The sequence below is a fragment of the Coenobita brevimanus genome, chromosome 103, assembly GCF_032717465.1.
Source record: "Coenobita brevimanus isolate Jiangsu-jjx chromosome 103, ASM3271746v2, whole genome shotgun sequence".
NCBI lineage: Eukaryota > Metazoa > Arthropoda > Malacostraca > Decapoda > Coenobitidae > Coenobita > Coenobita brevimanus.
In genome coordinates, this window is record NC_137056.1 from 33418610 (window position 1) to 33430786 (window position 12177).

A 12177-nucleotide genomic window follows, 5' to 3' on the forward strand; every position below is an offset into this window, starting at 1 on the left:
CTGAAGAAGTGAAGGAACATTGTGGGGTGGATGTGGATGTGGTTGAGAAGATTAGGAGAAATACACTGAGGTGGTTTGGACATGTGGAGAGAATGGAGAATGAAAGACTGACTAAGATGGTATATGTAGGTGAGGTGGAGGGAGGGAGAGGGAGGAGTAGACTAAGGATGAGGTGGAGGGATGGAGTCGAGAGATATATGAGGGAGGGGGGGGGGTGTTGGGGGGAAGGTAGTCAAATGGTTGGTGACAAAGTGACTTGGAAGGGTTTTGTCCGTGGCCACCCTTTGTGGGATTAGGGCATCGGGCTATAGATAGATAGATAGATAGGATATATCTATCTGTATTGAATTATATATTTAACTCTCAGTCAATTGTCGAGTACCTAATGACACTTCATCTAACATATATATCAGTATAACAAATATGTCTCAGAGCCTTTCTGCTGCAGTATATCAGTATTTCTGCCCACTAGTTTTGACTGCCTTCCCTAATATACTTTGAGATTTTAACTTTCTATCTTAGTCTGAGAGGTTCCCTCTTCTTTCTCCAGTCAAGTGCACTTCCTTCCAATATATCTGTTAACTTTTCATTCTCCAAATCACCTCATAACACTCCTCTTAACCCCTTCAGCTCAGGAACATCTCATAAATTTTATTTTGGCCAATGCCAGACAGTTTTATTTGGCTTAGGACAGAGCCCTGAGCTGTAAGGGATTGCTATATCTGTTAAACAGTATCTACTTTTTCACCAGTCTATTTAATCAATACACCACATATACATTACAAATTAATCATCTCCATGCCCTTGGTCATGAATCATTTACAACAGTTACTGCTAGGATAAAGCTGCCAACAACACTGCTGGGCAGGGATCTTACTGCCACTCACATTTCTACCCATAACTACGGTGTTTAGTGTACTCTCTTTCTTACTCTGGTTATAACTTTCTGCTCTATCCTGCCATCCTTTTTTAGTGCATTTAACAGACATTAAAACTTTTATATATTCCCTCACAGAATCAAATACCATAAACTTAGCTATTTTTTTTCTACACCATCATCAGCTTTAGTCAACTTTATACTCTCATGTTGAGTAGGAGTAGGGTGATTAAGTGCACAGCACTCTCACCTCACTGAAGGCATCTTAGGAAAAAAAAGCCTCAGGTACAACTAACCCCTTCCTGTACCATCAGATGTTACTTAAAATATATCATAAGTGAGGGGCAACTGGTCTGTCATGAGTCAAGAGTAAATGAAATGGAAATGGGTTACTTGTGAGAGGCATGTGAAGTTCCAAGGAGAGAGAGAGACAGACAAATGAAGCAGTGAAGGTGCATTGTGGTGCTGAAGTGGTAGCACTGCAAAGAATTAGATTTGCTTTGAGGTGGTAGAGCTAAGTGGTGGCAACCACCATCCATTCACTTGATGTGGAGCTGCCTACCTCTTACTTCCCTTTTATTATTATTTTCTACTATTGCCATCTTTAATGTCAATATTATTACCCTTCTCTCCATTTCAGGTGACTCTAAGTGACAAGCCTAATGGTTTTCTTAACTCATGAAACCATTTATAACACTGGGTGGTAACCATATAATCAAATAACAGGGAGATGCAGTGGAGCCCCTGTTAATTGGGTGGAGAGACCCACATGCAGTGTTCATTTGGGAACCAAAGCTCCACAATTTTCCCTGCATCTGCTGTGGTGAGGCATTGTCTCTTGCAAGGAAACACTGGTTCACCTTGTGGGAGAGCCCTGCAGGGGCAATTACTTGCCTGCAGTTTATGGGTCAACTCAGCCACACAGACCAGGGTTGCTCAACAACAACTCTGAGATGGTGTGGCCATGTGGAGAGAATGGAGGATGTAAGACTGACTGTGTGTGTGTGTGTGTGTGTGTGTGTGTGTGTGTGTGTGTGTGTGTGTGTGTGTGTGTGTGTGTGTGTGTGTGTGTGTGTGTGTGTGTGTGTTTGAATGATGTGGAGGAATTGGATGGGGTAGACCAAGGATCAGCTGGAGGGACAAGAAGAAAAGATATATGAATGAAAGGAATGTGAGCTGGAAAGAGAGCAGTTTGATGACTGAGGACAGGGTGACATAGAGGCAATGCACTTGTGGCCAACCCTTCCAACACGAAGACCTTTGGCTATGTATACATAGACTGATCACTAGATCCCTATGCAAGTGCAAAGAGGGGATTTCCAGATCTTAACTGTTCCTCCCTTTAGCTGCCTTTTACGATAAATGAGTGATATGCAGGTTATATTCTTTCTCCTCTGTCCCCACTTCCAAATTCTACCAGTGAAAAGATTTCTAAAATTATATAAATCACTGAAACAAACTTTTCCGTAGTCTCAATTTCATTTATAAAAAGTAGAGTACTGTACTCAAATCCCAATCTCTTGTCTCAACCTCAAGTTAGCCCACTAACATTAATTCTTAAATTAAATGATAATTTTCTTAAACTATTTGTCCTTATTCACAGCTTCATCTGCAAACAGTAGAGTACTCAAATTGCATTTTCTTGGCACAGCTTGAAGTTAGCTCATTCATATGCATTTTATAAAACACATTACAAAATACAATTTTGTGGTCAATTTTGTCATATTACTGCACCGGCTACACTTGTTTTTATTCGGGATTATTCAAAGAAATAAACCTGTGATATCTACTGTACTCTGTTGTCTTACCTTCTGCACAAGTTGCATGGAACATGTACTGTTTTTTATTTTCTTTATCTTTTGTCTTTCAGGTATTACTTTATGAAGTCTGATTCTAGGTGAACATTATTGAACATTAGAGTGCAATTTCATACTCAGAACAAGCATCTTGAGTCCACATTATTTATTTCCTAATCCATCCTCATGGACACCAGGAGTTACACATTCATTTTTTTCCTAGTTACAGGTATCTGTCCTGTTTTGTATTTCACTGCATACAAGATGAACCTGTTTTGCCTTTGTCATGTATATTAAAGGAAAAAGGCTCCGTGTCATCCTGATCGTATCATTCATATTATATCATTTATAAAGGCTCCAACATCCTTGTATGCATCAGGCTTGGTAACTTAATGGTGGCTCTCCAAACTGCTCAGTCTTTGGCAGTCTGCCTGTTCAGTCCCTGAGGACACACTCTATGACCTTGTCCAAGGTCTTTTCAGTCTGCCTCTCGCAACTCTACGAGGTATGTTCAGAAAGTACCCAACCCTAAGCTCTGCAAAAATAAATAGCTAACCTCTTGAGCTAGGACACTTATCCTTGTCAAAGTGGGCACCTTCTGACCTGATACATGTGGGCCAGCGTTCAGTCCACTGCCTGAAACATTTTTCAAAGTCAGTTTTCGGTGTCTCCTGCAGGTGCTTCATAGCATTCGTCAGGATCTGTTCTCTCGGATGTATGTTGCTCAAGACAAGTTGGAATGTGCAAATTGCGATTCAAACTTTCTAGAGACTGTTATCACTGGAGATGAGACTTAAATGTACAGGTATAATCCAAATACCAAAGCACAGTCATCTCAGTGGAAGCATGCAGGGTAGCCTTGGCCAAAAACAGCACAATGGGTGTGCAGCAAGGTGAAATGCACTCGCATGTTGACAGATTTTTTTTTTTTTTTTTTTTTTGACTACTGTGGTGTTGTGCATCATGAATACCCACCAGAAGGTCAGACTGCCAACAAACATTACTACCATGACGTTATCCGTCATCTTCAGGACGCAGTTTAGTGGAAGAGACCAGACTGTTGGAAAGCAGCAAGTTGAAAGCTGCATCAAGATGACACCCCTGCCCATTCTTCTCGACTGATTCAGGAATTTTTGGCTAAGCACGACATCCCACAGGTACAGCAGGCTCCCTACTAACCAGACATGGCTCCGTACGACTTTTGGTTATTTCCTAAGCTCAAAACTCCACTGAATGGTTCCTGCTTTGAGACGTGAGAAGAGATCATGACAAATGCAATGAAGCACCAGCATGAAATAATGAAAACTGGTTTTGGAAAATGTTTCAAGAAGTGGAAAAAATGTTGGGCTATGTGTGTCAAGTCAGAAGGGGCCTACTTTGAAAGAGATTAGTCTCCTAACTGAACAGGTTAGCTATTTATTTTTTTAGAGCCTAAGATAGGATGTTTTCTGAACAGACCTTGTTTTCCCAATGTTCACATTTCTCACTTTCCGCACCCAGCTGTCATTCTCCATCCTCTCCACGTGCCCAAACCATCCCAATCTACCCCTCCTCATAACAATACACTCCAATCTCATCCTTCCTCTCAACTCTTCAGTTGTAAACTTAGCCACCCTAGGCCTCTCATTCAGGGGCACACTACAAATCCATCTAATCATTGTCATTTCTGTATGTCTGAGCCTATGAATATCCTCTTCTTTTACTGCTCAGGTCTCACTACCCTACACCATTACACTCCTAATACAAGCTGCATACGATATCTTAGCGTGGAGAGAATGCCACCTCGATGTCAATTGAAACAACAGCCCCTTGAACTTCCTCCACGCACTTCCTACCCTAGCCACAGGGCTAGCTTCAACCCCACCTCCAGTGCATAACATGTCCCCTAAATACCAAAACTCTTCCACAAACTTAAGAGACTCTACATGCTCTCTCCGACCCAATTCGTTTCATTTTCATTTCATTTTTAAAGGCTCCAACATGCTTGCATGCGTCGGCCTTGGTCACCTAATGGCGGCTCTCCATGCTGCACGATCTATTGCAGCCTCCCTGTTCAGTCCCTTAACAGTGAGGTCACACTTAATGACCTCATCCCATGTCTTTCTCGGTCTACCCCTCGTAACCCCACCCCCAATATTGACACTTCTCACCTTCCTCACCCAGTTAGCATCCCCCATCCTCTCCACATGTCCAAACCATCTCAATCTACCTCTCCTCATCACAACATCAACACAGTCCAGTTCCATCCTACCTCTCAACTCTTCCATCGCGAACCCAGCCCCCCCAGACCTTGGATGCAGGGACGCACTACACATCCACCTAATCATTATCATTTCTGTATGTCTGAGCCGGCGAACATCCTCCTCCTTCACTGCCCAGGTCTCACTACCATACAGCATTACACTCCTAACACATGCTGCATACAAAGACCCCTTAGCACGTAGGGAGAGTCCTCTCAATGTCAGGTGAGGCAAGAGCTCCCTGACCTTCTTCCAACCACTTCTCACCCTAGCCACACAGCTAGCTCCAGCCCCACCTCCAGCATACAACATGTCTCCCAAATAAAAAACTCTTCCACACACTCAAGAGACTCACCAGCAAGTTCAATTCTTTCATGTCTGACAATCTCCACCTGCTCTCCCCGACACTCTGTACACATAAAATCAGCATTATCTTGCAGTCTACCTCTGATACCACTACATCTCTTATGCACTCATTTATCACAAACACCGCACAAGATGGAATTACTTTCCACGCCCTTGTGGCAAACTGCACATGGCCACTCTCCCTCGTCTTTAACAGTACCGCCACCAACCCTAGATATCATCACTTTTGTTTTATCTGCATTACCCTTAAGCCCTTGTGCCCCATACCATCTCTCCACTTCCTAAACCTTTCCTCCATCTCCCTTTCGTTCTCTGCAATCAACACCAAATCATCAGCATACAACAACTTCCACGGGAGTCCGTTTCTAAAGTCACGTGAAAGGGCTTCAAGTACCATGATAAACAACATGGGACTCAAAACTGACCCCTGATGCACACCAACATTCATGGAAAACCCATCACTCAAATCTCCATTCACTCTTACCTGGGTGTGAGCACCCACATACATAGCCATAACCACCCTAACCAGTCACTCCTCCAAGCCAAGCTTTCTCATTGCCCACTTCACCACCTCTCTAGGGACTCTGTCAAAGGCCTTTTCCAAATCAACAAAAACAAAATAAAGATCCCTTCTCCTCCCAATATATTTTTCCTGAAGCTGTCGAACAATGAATATGGCATCAGCGGTCCCCCTACCTGGCATAAACCCAAATTGCATCTCATCAATATTCACTCTTTCTTTAATCATACCTTCTAAAACTCTCTCCATTACCTTCATTATCTGATCTAAAAGCTTTATACCTCTATAATTTCCTCTTTCCAGGGCATCACCCTTCCCTTTATACACATTTACAATTACACTCTTCAGCCAATCATAAATAATCCTATTTATCAGGTCAGTGACTAACTTCACCCCTATATCGCCTGAGGCCTTCAACATTTCGGCAGCCAACCCAGACACACCTGCAGCCTTCCCCACCTTCATCCTGCCTATTGCCTCACTCACAGTAGCATCATCAATCAAAGGCCAAGGGCCAGACACTGGATCTGTTGGCTCCAAATCTTCTCTGTCCCAGTCAACCTCCTCATTCAACAACCGGTTATAATGCTCTCTCCATGCATCTTTAATATCCTCACTGTTCACCACTACCCTTCCTTCATCATTTTTCACACACTGCTCACCTATAATATCCTGATTATCCCTCTTCACCTGACCTACCACCCTAAATATCATATTTTTCCTTTTCCCATTTTCCCATGATTTAGGTGCACTCACAAAATAAGCATTATCTCACAGTCTGTCTCTAATACCATTACATATCTTACGCACCCACTTATCACACACATACTGCACAAGATGTAGTTACTTCCCTCCCACATCTTTGTGGCAAACTGCACGAGGCCACTCTCCTTCACCTCTGACAATACTGCCAGCAGCTCTAAATATCATCACTTTTGTTTTATTTGCATTTACTCTCAAACCCTTGTACCCCATTTTGTCTCTCCATTTCCTAAATCTTCCCTCTGCCTCCCTTTCATTCTCTGCAGTCACCACCAAGTCATCAGCATACAATGTCTCCCATGGATGTCCATTTCTGTCACGAGAGAGAGCTTCAACCATCATGGCAAACAATAAGGGGCCGAAGACTGACCTCTGATGCATGCCAAGAATCATGGAAAACTCATCACTAAAATCTACATTCACTCCCATCTAGGTGAGAGTACCCACATACATACCATAACCACTCTAACCAGAAACCCCTCAATCCCAAGATTTCTCAATGCCCACTTCACCACTTCCCTAATGACTCTACCAGAGGCCTTCTCCAAATCAACAAAGGACAGCCCCCTCTTCTTTCCTATTCATTTTTCCTGAAGCTGTCGCATCAGTTGTCCCTTTACTTGGCATAAACCTGAACTGCATTTCATCAATATTCATGATTTCCCTAATCATGCCTTCTACGACTCTCCATCACCTTCATTATCTGGTCCAAAAGTTTTATGCCTCTATAATTTCCTCATAGTGACATCACAGACTTTTGGAAAACCCATTCAGTGTGTGAGACAACACACTGATATATAATCATATTTATCCTATCAGTAATTAAACCCATTCCTATATTTCCTAAGGCCATCAGCATTTCAACAGTAAACCCAAACACACTTGCCACCTTTCCCATTTGCATCCTGCTTACTGCCCTGCTCACAGCAGCAGCCATTAATCAAAGGCCAAGGGCCAAAAAATGGATCCACTGACTCTAAGCCTTTCCTGCTCCAGTTAAGCTCCTCATTCAGCAGCAGGTTGTAATGCTCTCCCAAAGCATCTTTAATATCCTCATTGTTCACCACTACCCCTCCTTCATCATTCTTCACAACTGCTCACCCATGAGAGCCCTGGTTTCCTTAATATGCCACCTTAAATACCATATTCTTCCCTTCAATGCTATTTAGGCTATCCAGTAAAAGTCCTTGAGACTCAGATATTGCCCTGTACACCTCCTCTCCAGCCCTAAGCTTGGCAACCAAGTATTACAGGAAATGCTTGTGAGAACAGGGGCACATCAACAAATCCTAGTTAATGAGAATCATGTCCCAGTGTGCTGGCAACACCACTGCCTACTATGTCAATGGCATGGAAAGCATATACTATGCAGTACACTACATGAGATCATGACAAGACCAAATGACTGGCTAAACAAGCAGTATTTTCTCCCTTAACCTGTTAGCTCCCAGAGTTCCCATGTAAGGGATTTTGTTGGATGGGTAGTAGGCGTACCACCCTCCGCCTGTTGGCTCAGGGTTGCAAAGCTCATAGGTCCCTACCTCTGGGTTCCCTTCTTTACTGACTCTTGAAAGTGCCCAGTTCCATCCCATATTGAGGACACTGGGCAGAAATGGGTCAATGGCAGATCCTGTGGCAGGCACCTGGCTAGATGGCTGGCAGGAAAGTTGACGAATCTACCCAATCACAGTGTGGAATGTCATCAAGTCACATGCTACAGTCAATGAACAGTTCCGTGTTACGTGTACCTAGTCTGAGCATGCTTGCAGTACGTGTGTACTCTTTGTTTATGGGCCCCACATACAGAAGCTCTTCAGGTAGGATGTACCCATTAACAAGTGCACACATGAACCTCCAGCATGGATCACCCAGTGGATATGGTATTCATATGCATCAAATTCAGGCATGCCTGTGGTACCTGCATGGATAGGACTGAAAAAACCATTGCAATGAGACACAGTTAACTTTTGCACCTACTTGTTTCAACTTTGCATGTGTGAATGGAAGACAGGTCATCCAACTATCTTCATACCAAATATATATGCTGTATTAAAGTCCTATTTGGCATAACTTTGACAATTACAACAGGGACCTTTCTGCATAGGAGCCATGTGCATGCTGTTTTCGTGATACTGATGCATGTGCACTGCGACTGATGCATGTACAAATGCAAACGCAAGCCTCCAGCCGCATACGACACTATGATGCAAGTACGTACAGGACACAGGTGGAAGACCCTTTAAATTCTACATTTACACATCGGTATACTGTTATATTGGACTTTTCTGGGTGGAATATTTTGCTTCATTACACAGGAATCAAAGCGACAGTGATAGTAAGGCTGGAGGCAAAGAGAGTCAGCATGAAAGTAAACTGTGTATCTGATCCCTAACTATGGGTAATGCCACTAGCAAATGATAAAAGAAACCTGAGTGAGGAATACATGAGTGCAGGTAAAGGGAAAAATGCAAATGAGGCCAGGCAAATATAAGGAGTACATGAGTGTAAGTAAAGGGAAAAAAGCAACTGAGGCCAGGATTATTTGCTTTCCATATTACTGTGGTTACCTTGATATGGTTGGTACTGATAAAAGGAAATAGTCTTTAAAATTTTTTTGGGACACTGGTGATAATAAACAAAATGCCTACATTAGCAATAACATGAACAGTGGTGATTGTGCACAGCCATGAGTGAAGGGGAGCCCGTTCCTCATTTTAGTATAATACCCCTAAATATTTTTGTCGTGCTGATTTTTGCCCATGTAGTACAGTGGGTGGTAACCATATAACTGGGGGTTTTGCCTGGGTCAAGTGTCCCCCAGATTCCCCTATCTATAATCACTTAATCATGGCAAATGTTCCGGAGAGCCTCAGAGGGCCCAATACCTGCCCAGGGCCCCAACCAAATGTGCAGATTCGCTTGGCCATGTGGAATGTGAGAGGTGCAAATGAGGACTGTAAGTGGGTGGAAGTGGTGAATGTGCTCAAGAGTGAGAGATATGCCGTGATGGCACTGTGTGAAATAAAGATGAAAAGGAGTGAAGTGGAGGAGTGGGAGGGATTAAAGTGTGTGAGGTTAGGCATGAATGGGCAAGGAAGATGCAAGGAAAGAGTTGCTTTGCTGATGAATGATGTGTGGCAGATGGATGGATGTATGTCAAGTTCAAGTATGAGAAGGTGAAAATGGCTGTGATTGAAGCGTATGCATCGTGTGATGACAGGAGTGAGAGACAGAAAGACAGGTTTTGGGATGAGCTGGATGAAGCAATGGAAGAAATGGCCAGGAGACATAAAATGATTGTAATGGGTGATATGAATGGAAGAGTAGGCACTGGTCCTGAAGATGACATAATGGGTTGTAATGGAGTGCCAGGAGAAAATGATAATGGGAAGCGACTGAAGGATATGTGTCAGGAAAGGAGGTTGTGCATTGGTAACTCGTATTTCAAACACAAAGATGCACATAAATATATATGGTATAGAGGGAACGGGGATCATGTCGAAAGGAGCCTGATTGATTACGTGCTCGTAGAGAGATTGATGCTGGGAATGGCTGCTGATACAAGGGCCATGAGAGGGTGATGTGGTCTATCAGATCATATGATTGTGGTATGCAAGATCAAGCTGAGAGGAGTGAGGTGGACCAGGAGAGAGAGGAGCAGTCAGAAAGATTGAAAGTCAAGAAGCTGAGGATCAAAGAAATGGCAGATGAATAGAGGACAAGAGTAGGGAAGAAGTTAGAATCAGTGAATTGGAATGAAATGGATCTGGACAGCCTGTGGAATGCATACAGGGATTGCTTAGTTAGGAATGCTAAAGTGGTGTGTGGTGTGGCAAGAGTAATAACAAAGAAGAAAGGTATGGCATGGTGGGATGAAGAGGTCAAGAGAGCAGTGGAGAAAAAGAGGAAGAGGCTAGAGCAGTTACAGGACAGGGGTTCAACTGAAATAAGAACTGAATATACTGAGAGCAAGAAGCATGCAAAGAGACTAGTGAAGAGGAAAAAGAAGGAGGTAAATGATGATCTAGGAAGAAAAATGAATGCAAATTACAGTACTCTGAAAATAGGAAGTTATTCTGGAAAAAGGTGCAGAAATGTAGAAGTGACACCAGAAAAAAAATGTAAAAGTCTGAAGGATGTACGTGGTAGATTATTAACCCATGGGGATGAAGTAAGGACCACATGGAAAGAATATTTTGAAGGCCTGATGAATGGGAATACAGAGAGCAGAGCCACTGTAAACAAGATTGGTTTTGGGGGTGAGCAGAGAAGGAATGCAGTGATAGGAAACATGACACTCACACAGGTGAAGGACACTGTGAAATGTCTGAAAAAATGGGAAAGCAGCTGAGGTTGATGAGGTGTATACAGAGACGATTAAGTGTGCCGTCAAGAGTTTTTTATGATGGTAGTGAAGCACATGTAAGGGTAAATGGGCATCTAAGTGAACGGTTCACGATCAGTGTGGACATGCGACAAGGTTGTGTAATGTCCCCTTGGTTGTTCAATATATACATGAATGGGGTGATGAGAGAAGTAAAAACACGAGTAATGGAGAGAGGGATGGCATTAATAATCAATGGTGATGGATGGAATAACTCAAATCTGTTGTATGCTGATGATGCAGTACTGCTTACAAATACCAGATGGGAACTTGGTAGACAAGTATAGCGTATTCCTGATGTCTGTGAATGTCGTGCCTTCAGAGTAAATGTAGAAAAGAGTAAAGTGATGGTGACTGAGAGAGAGGGTGACTCCCAGTGTGATGTTACAGTGAATGGAGAGAGACTAGAATTGATAAAAGAGTTCAAATACCTGGGTACGGTGGCTGAAAAGAGAGGAAAATGCGCAAAAGAAGCGGAAAGCAGAGCAACACAAGGAAGGAAACTAGCTGATGCAATGAAGGCCTTGATAAGAAACAGAGGCTTGAGTGCTGCAGCTGCACAAGGCTTACATGAATGAGTGTTAGTGCCAACTTTAACTGAAAATGAAATGTCAAGACTGAGAGCAGTGGAGATGGGACTGCTGAGGAATATATGTGGAGTACAGAGAGTGGATAGGAAATGAAATAATGTGATTCATGAAAGATGTGGAGTGAGGAAGTCTGTGGACACTAGAATTGAATAGGGTGTACTGAGATGGTATGATCATGTGGAGAGAATGGATAACAACAGAGTGGTGAAAAATGTATATCTGAGCAAATTTGAAGGAGGGAGGAGGCGAGGTAGGCCAAGGAGAAGGTGGAGGGATATGGTGGATGAGTGTGTGAGGAAAAGAGGTTTGGAAGTTGGAGGGGCTAGGGGACTGACAAGAGATCAAGCTGGCTGGATGAATACTGTGAGGAGATGAACACAATCAGGGATTTGGCACTCCCTTTTTAACACGACAGCGTCCGGACTGACTCTATCAGATACATTTCTCTGAAGCTACAGTATGTGATGAATGTTTTTGGCGTATCCGATAGAGCCAGGATTCTGGGGGCTTGAATGGTAAGTGAATGGAATCATGGCCCATTGGATTGGGCAAATCTGGGCTGTCTGGATGTTGCTACTCCTCACCCTGTGCTAGGGTGGGAAAGGAGGTCTAGATGATGATGATGATGATGGATACAGTGTC

The 12177-nt window shown here is 43.1% G+C and overlaps 1 protein-coding gene across 1 annotated transcript in view; it reads right to left on the reverse strand.

The window, feature by feature from the left end:
• The window catches only part of LOC145415669 (ankyrin repeat and BTB/POZ domain-containing protein 2), a 208935-nt gene that overhangs the window by 33729 nt on the left and 163029 nt on the right, over positions 1-12177 (reverse strand). The gene's annotated exons all lie outside the window — the stretch shown is intronic.